We start from the raw sequence: 8,417 nt of genomic DNA, 5'->3' as shown, positions 1-8,417 counted from the left end.
CTGACCCCCTTGTTATTTTTGTGTCATTGCGTGGACTTCCCTTATCTCAGTCGAACCAAAATGTATTTAATTCTGGAATCAACATGTGGGAATGTTTTTATAATACTCTCCAATCGCTCTATATTGTTGGGTACTTGAATCAGTGTTAGAGATGGGCTTGACTGTGGTTAAAACATTTTAATGTCATGTTTCTGTGTGTACAACAAAGAGTTTCTTATATAAACCTTTATACTTTCCTGTTCAATTTGTTATTACAGTCTGCAGTCCATGAGGACCTGCTGATATCCAGGGTTGCTGGAGGGAGAGACTGGACGTCTAAATCGTCTTGTCACAAAACCTGGTCACGGATCAGAATGCTGGATCAGGAGCCGTCGCTCTTCCTTCCTGAGTCGGAACCAGGACCTAACCATGAGGGACAGAGACTCCACCACCACACAGAACACAACCAGTGGACAGGTGGACTGAACAACCTCAGTCCTGGTGGTCATCAGAGAGACAGAGGCTCCAGTCAGGGATCCAGTCTGCAGCCCAGACCCTTCTCTTCACAGTCTCAGTGCAGGGATGAAGCAGGGCCTGGAGCTGATATAGATGGACCCTCCTGTTCCTATGATACAAACACCACAGTATCTATGATGAACAGAGCAGGTCACCCTGGGCTTCAGCCTTCAGAGAGAGTGGTGGGAGACCCCCCTGGTGGGAGTCTAACAGGAAGTCTGTCTTCTCCCTCAGGGTCTCGTCTAATGCCTGGTGACTGGGTTCATAGAAAGCCTGGTCCTGGGTCTAGCCTTCCTCAGTTACCTCATGGTTACCCCACCAATACAGACAGGGTCAGGATGGGCATTCACCACGAGAGGTACCTAGCCTATAACACAGCACACAATCCCAACAACACCCAAACAATGTTTAGAGGTCAAGGAGGGAGCTCAAAGACTAACCACCTGAGGGTGTTGGCTCCTGCTTCTATCTCCTCTGGTGTCATTGGGTCACAACGTGGGAGGCCGAGCATAAGGTCGGACGCCGACAAGCCGTACGCCTGCCCAACCTGTGGAAAGCGCTTCGCTGAGGCAAACTATGTGAAGAGGCACCAGACAGTTCACACCAAGGACAAGCCCTTCAAGTGCAAACTATGTTACAAGAGCTTCTCCTTCCTGACTAACCTTATCAGACATAGGAGTGTCCACAACGGAAAGACATCGTAGCAGTGTAGCTTGAGATGTACACATGGGGTATCTGGGAACCATTTTTTAGCTGACATACTGAATTATAATTATCATGTGAAGTGTCTTGGAGTAAGAGGTTTTTGGTTTTATTACTAAGCCCCTCAGTTGAGCATCTGGGTATGCTAACATTCTCAGATGATAGACGTGTTGTTTGGTGTGCTGGCATAGCCAAAACACGGTAATTTTATTGAAATGTAACTATTATCTCCCATCTGAATTTGTTTTTTTCCTGTGTCCTATACCCTCTTTTTTTATAATATATAACACCCCATAACATCATTGGGCATAATCAGGTTGTACCTGTTCCTTTATGTACTAAAACAATGTGATCAAATCTGTTAATAAATTAGGAACCATTTTGTCCTTTTGATACACTACATGACCAAAAGTATGTGGATACCTGCTCGTCCAACATATCATTCCAAAATCATGGCCATTAATATGGAGTTGGTCCCCCCTTTGCTGCTATAACGATTTACTCTTCTGGGAAGGCTTTTCCACTAGACGTTGGAACATTGCTGCAGGGACTTGCTTCAATTCAGACACGAGCATTCATGAGGTCGAGCACTGATGTTGGGTGATTAGGGCTGGCTCGCATTCGGCATTCCAATTCATCCCAAAGGTGTTTGATGAGGTTGAAATCAGGGCTCTGTGCAGGCCAGTCAAGTTCTTCCACACCAATCTCAACAAATTGTGTTTGTACACAGGGGCATTGACATGCTGAAACAGGAAAGGGCCTTCCCCAAACTGTTGCCACAAAGTTGGAAGCACAAAATCGTCTAGAATGCCGTAGTATGTTGTAGCGTTAAGATTTCCTTTTACTGGAACTAAGGGACCTAGCCCGAACCATGAAAAACAGCCCCAGACCATTATTCCTCCTCCACCAATCTTTACAGTTGGCACTGCAGGTAGCGTTCTCCTGGCATCCGCCAAAACCAGATTTGTCCGTCGGACTGACAGATGTTGAATCGTGATTCATCACTCCAAGGAACAAGTTTCCACTGCTCTAGAGTCCAATGCCGGCGAGCCTTATACAATTCCAGCTTGGCATTGTGCATGGTAATCCTAGGCTTCTGTACGGCTGCTCGGTCATGGAAACACATAGTAGCCTACTTGTAAAAAATGTAAATGACAATACAGAAAAATAAATCATTACTTTGATGGTATGATTCTTGTTAATTTACTGGTGCGATTGTTCAAGGATGCAATTTTGAAATGTAATGTTTTTAAAAAAGTCACTATATTTTTGCACTGTACAAATTGCACTGTACAGGAAAAGCAATGTCCATAAAACCAGGGTCCAGTCTATTCACTAGATCCTTTAACCTCCATGTTGATAGGCTATAGGCATAATTGGGGTTATACTAACCTATAGCAGCATCAGCTTACTAGGGTACTGCCTCAAAATGTAAAATAAATGTGTTGTCTAGCCAAAACGCTTGACCTGATGCACGTTTTGACACATAAGGCTGGCCTGGGCTGATTTAAATGTAAAGTCTGCAGCCTGCTCATCATCAAAAGGATAATGTAGGTAATTTACAGGTATGCCAGTCAGTTAACACCCCATCTACTGGTCACATTGTTTCCATTGGGTAAGAAGCTAACTGCTTCAAATAAACAATCACCTGTTTATACTAGTAGGAATTCTGCGCCTAAATTATAGTGCAAGTCTGGTATGGAATGGTGTTTTATTTCACACTGGTATCAAACAAAGACTAAGCTAAATTAGTTAATTTATTGTTTTGTTATTTGGACATAGTCCTGAGTTAGTCAGTCAGCAGAGAGTTAAAGTGCCAGTACAAAAGTGCAGATCTATGATTTAGACTCAACCAACATGAGTTCACTGATCTCATAGCTTGTTTTGCATGTTATTTTGACATTAATAACAGTCACATATCAGTTTGCAAACAATGCAAAAAATATATATAAAAATATATATATATATATATATATGAGTTAATAATCCCGCATACAAACAAGGACTCCCTTTTTTTGTTTTCTTGAGTAAGGGAACTCCAAAATGCAGGTGTTTCAGCCTAGCTCAATGGTGTCTGTGGTGGGGCAAACCAGCAAAAATACAGAGCGTTGTGCCGTGATTGGCTCAGTGTTCTGTCACTCATGGGGACACTACGTCACCGCCAAGTCTAAGGGTAGAGCTAAAATATTCAAGCCTTTTATGTGCTGCCATAGAGTTACGTTAGAAGTACCCATCCAAGAAGGCTCAAGGTCATTAGGCACAGATAAAATGTCAAATCACATATCTACAGTAGCTTTGATTTGACTGAGCATGTCAACATCATACTTTCAAACTCTTAGCTAGCAGTCATCATCATGAATCAAGTCAATAATCTACCGGCAAATCCTTTTTAATCCTTGTTATATGAAGAGAAATTATAGATATAACATATCGGTGCTCATCGGCCATGGGACATTAACATTACACAACAAGTTGGAAATCGCAAATTCAACAATGAATTGTTTGGCAGGAATCAGTGGCAAACTGCAAGCATTGCGAAGCAATCATTAGCCTGCTATTCAGTGGAGTGTCTGTGTGGTCCCAAGTCTAATATTAAGGGTCTTTTTTCCTAGTTTAAAATTATAAACATTCAACATTGGTCATACTGTCAATGAAACATGATTTGTGCCGCGCTCAAAACAACTTAACTCAGAACTGCAAAATCGGACTTTAGTGAATTCAGGACAACAGAGAACTCGGGGGAAAAACAAGCTATGACTGGGAAAATACGTTTTGAACTTTCATCCAACTCAGAATTCTAAATCGGGAACTCTGGCCTCTTTCTAGAGCTACGACCTGAAGATCACTGACGTCATCATGATTCAACCTTTTTATCCACCCAAGTTCCCAGTTGTCTTGAAAGCACCATAAATTTGTAGAATGGCAGACTTTGATGACAAAGTTTGATGACAGAATTTGCCCACGAAGGACCACCACGCCACCTTCCTGTTCAAGTGAACACAGCACAACAAGGTGAGTCCAAAAATGTATTGTATGATGCTGCATAAATGATGTAATATGCCAGGGAGATACAGTATGTAAACTGTAGCTAAGAAAGTAATACTAAGTGTATGTTGTGCAGTAATTGGACCCCTCTGCTACTCGGAACCCTACTAATCCATCAAGACTGGTCTATCAACGTCACCACACGCAGAGGCTAAAACAGACTTTCCTCCATCGAGACGTCCCTCTAAGGTCCTCCTCATAGCTTGCTAGCCCCGGCCTGCTAGCTGTCTGAATCGCTGTGTCTCCAGCCAGCCCAACCACTCACTGGACCCCTATGATCACCCGGCTACGCATGCCTCTCCCTAATATCAATATGCCTTGTCCATTACTGTCCTGGTTAGTGATTATTGTCTTATTTCACTGTAGAGCCTCTAGCCCTGCTCAATATGCCTTAAACAACCATTTAGTTCCACCTCCCACATATGCGGTAACATCACCTGGTTTAAACATCTCTAGAGACAATATCTCTCATCATTACTCAATGCCTAGGTTTACCTCCAATGTACTCACATCCTACCGTACCTTTGACTGTACAGTATGCCTTGATTCTATTCTATTGCGCCCAGAAACCTGCTCCCTTTACTCTCTGTTCCAAACGTACTAGATGACCAGTTCTTATAGCCTTTAGCCGTACCCTTATCCTACTCCTCCTCTGTTCCTCTGGTGATGTAGAGGTTAATCCAGGCCCTGCAGTGCCTAGCTCCACTCCTATTCCCCAGGTTCTCTCATTTGTTGACTTCTGTAACCGTAAAAGATTTGGTTTTATGCATGTTAACATTAGAAGCCTCCTCCCTAAGTTTGTTTTATTCACTGCTTTAGCAGACTCTGCCAACCCGGATGTCGTAGCCGTGTCTGAATCCTGGCTTAGGAAGACCACCAAAAACCCTGAAATTTCAATCTAGGCTTGATGCCCTCAATCTCACACAAATCATCAATGAACCCACCAGGTACAACCCCAAATCCATAAGCACGGGCACCCTCATAGATATCACCCTAACCAACTTGCCCTCCAAATGCACCTTTGCTGTTTTCAACCAAGATCTCAGCGATCACTGCCTCATTGCCTGCATCTGTAATGGGTCTGCGGTTAAACGACCACCCGTCATCACTGTCAAACGCTCCCTAAAACACTTCAGCGAGCAGGCCTTTCTAATCGACCTGGTCCGGGTATCCTGGAAGGATATTGATCTCATCCCGTCAATAGAGGATGACTGGTTATTCTTTAAAAGTGCCTTCCTCACCATCTTAAAAAATGTAGAACCAGGAACAGATATAGCCCTTGGTTCTCTCCAGACCTGACTGCCATTGACCAGCACAAAAACATCCTGTGGTGTTCTGCATTAGCATCGAATAGCCCCCGTGATATGCAACCATTCAGGGAAGTTAGGAACCAATATACACAGGCAGTCAGGAAAGCTAAGGCTAGCTTTTTCAAGCATTAATTTGCATCCTGTAGCACAACTCAAAAAAGGTTCTGGTACACTGTAAAGTCCATGGAGAATAAGAGTACCTCCTTCCAGCTGCCCACTGCACTGAGGCTAGGAAACACTGTCACCACCGACAAATCAACAATAATTGAGAATTTCAATAAGCATTTTTCTACGGCTGGCCATGCTTTCCACCTGGCTACCCCTAACACGGTCAACAGCCTTGCACCCCCCACAGCAACTCGCCCAAGCCTCCCCCATTTCTCCTTCACCCAAATCCAGATAGCTGATGTTCTGAAAGAGTTGCAAAATCTAGGCCCCTACATCCGGGCTAGACAATCTGGACCCTCTCTTTCTAAAATGATCTGCCGAAATTGTTGCAACCCCTACTACTAGCCTCTTCAACCTGTCTTTCGTATCGTCTTTCTAAGGTCGAAAGCCAAGTTAACAAACAGATTACCAGCCATTTTGAATCCCACCGTACCTTCTCCCCTATGCAATCTTGTTTCAGAGCTGGTCATGGGTGCACCTCAGCCACGCTCAAGGTCCTAAACGATATCATAACTGCCATCGATAAGAGACATTATTGTGCAGCCGTATTCATCAACCTGGCCAAGGCTTTCGACTCTGTCAATCACCACATTCTTATCAGCAGACTCAACAGCCTTGGTTTCGCAAATGATTGCCTTGCCTGGTTCACCAACTACTTCTCTGATAGAGTTCAGTGTGTCAAATTGGAGGGCCTGTTGTCCGGACCTCTGGCAGTCTCTGTGGGGGTGCCACAGGGTTCAATTCTCGGGCCGACTCTCTTCTCTGTATACATCAATGATGTCGCTCTTGTTGCTGGTGATTCTCTGATCCATCTCTACGCAGATGACACCATTCTGTATTCCTCTGGCCCTTCTTTGGACATTGTGTTAACTAACCTCCAGACGAGCTTCAATACCATACAACTCTCCTTCCGTGGCCGCCAATTGCTCTTAAATGCAAGTAAAACTAAATGCATGCTCTTCAAAGGATCGATGACCACACCTGCCCGCCCGTCCAGTATCACTACTCTGGATGGTTCTGACTTAGAATATGTGGGCAACTACAAATACCTGGTTAGACTGTAAACTCACATTAAGCATCTCCAATCCAAAATTAAATCTAGAATCAACTTCCTATTTCACAACAATGCTGCCAAACATACCCTCGTGAGACTGACCATCCTACCTATCCTCGACTTTGTAAATGGCGATGTCATCTATAAAATAGCCTCCAACACTCTACTCAGCAAATTGGATGCAGTCTATCACAGTGCCATCCATTATGTCACCAAAGCCCCATATACTACCCACCACTGCGACCTGTACGCTCTCGTTGGCTGGCCCTCGCTTCATACTCATTGCCAAACCCACTGGCTCCAGGTCATCTACAAGTCTCTGCTAGGTAAAGCCCCGCCTTATCTCTGCTCACTGGTCACCATAGCAGCACCCACCCGTAGCACGCGCTCCAGCAGGTATATCTCACAGGTCACCCCCAAAGCCAACTCTTCCTTTGGCCGCTTTTCCTTCCAGTTCTCTGCTGCCAATGACTGGAACGAACTGCAAAAATCACTGAAGCTGGAGACTCATATCTCCCTCACTAGCTTTAAGCACCAGCTGTCAGAGCAGCTCACAGATCACTCACTGTACATAGACTTTTTCCACTGACTGTATGTTTGTTTATTCCATGTGTAACTCTGTTGTTGTATGTCAAATTTAAAATCAAATGTATTTATTAAGCCCTTCTTACATCAACTGATATCTCAAAGTGTTGTACAGAAACTGTTAAGATAATTATGTTCATAAACTGAACTTCAATTAACTACTCAGTCTGCAACCCAGAATTTGTAAGATACTGGTTGAAATGAAAACAGACAGAGGCCCAGCCTACAATAGTCAAATGTTTATTCACGAGAACGTTCTGAAGTCCACAATACAAAGACATCCATTTTATAGTGGCGCACATACTTCCACACAAACAGTAGGTATCCTGTCTCCCTACCCAGCCGACATAGATTATGGAGAACGCGAGAAGCACTCCCTGTCCTCCCCCAAGATTAGGGAGGCCGTGAGAAGTACTCCCTGCCCTCTCCCAAATATCTCAGTGGCCCCTAGCCAAGGTCGGCACTGAATTTTGCTCAGACAGTCTGTGTTTAAGATACTATAGAGACATATTGTACAGATATATTGTTTTACCCTAATTCTGACTAAAACTACACACATCATTAATAATAATTTTATGATTCTAATCAGAACATGGCCAAGATGTTCAAATGTTCATAGATGACCAGCAGGGTCAAATAGTAATAATTAGAGTGGATGTCGAGGGTGCAACAGGTCAGCACCTCAGGAGTAAATGTCAGGTAGTCCTGAGGCATGGTCCTAGTGCTCAGAGAGAGAGAGAGAGAAGATGGATGGAGAGAGAGAGAAGAGATGGATGGAGAGAGAGAGTGAGAGAGAAGAGATGGATGGAGAGAGAGAGTGAGAGAGAAGAGATGGATGGAGAGAGAGAGTGAGAGAGAAGAGATGGATGGAGAGAGAGAGTGAGAGAGAAGAGATGATGGAGAGAGAGAGTGAGAGAAGAGATGGATAGAGAGAGAGAGAGAGTGAGAGAGAAGAGATGGATGGAGAGAGAGAGTGAGAGAGAAGAGATGGATGGAGAGAGAGAGTGAGAGAGAAGAGATGGATAGAGAGAGAGAGAGTGAGAGAGAAGAGATGGATG

Source organism: Oncorhynchus tshawytscha, linkage group LG11 (genome assembly GCF_018296145.1).
Source record: "Oncorhynchus tshawytscha isolate Ot180627B linkage group LG11, Otsh_v2.0, whole genome shotgun sequence".
In the NCBI taxonomy this organism is placed as follows: Eukaryota; Metazoa; Chordata; class Actinopteri; order Salmoniformes; family Salmonidae; genus Oncorhynchus; species Oncorhynchus tshawytscha.
Note: the sequence above shows the minus strand (reverse complement) of the source record.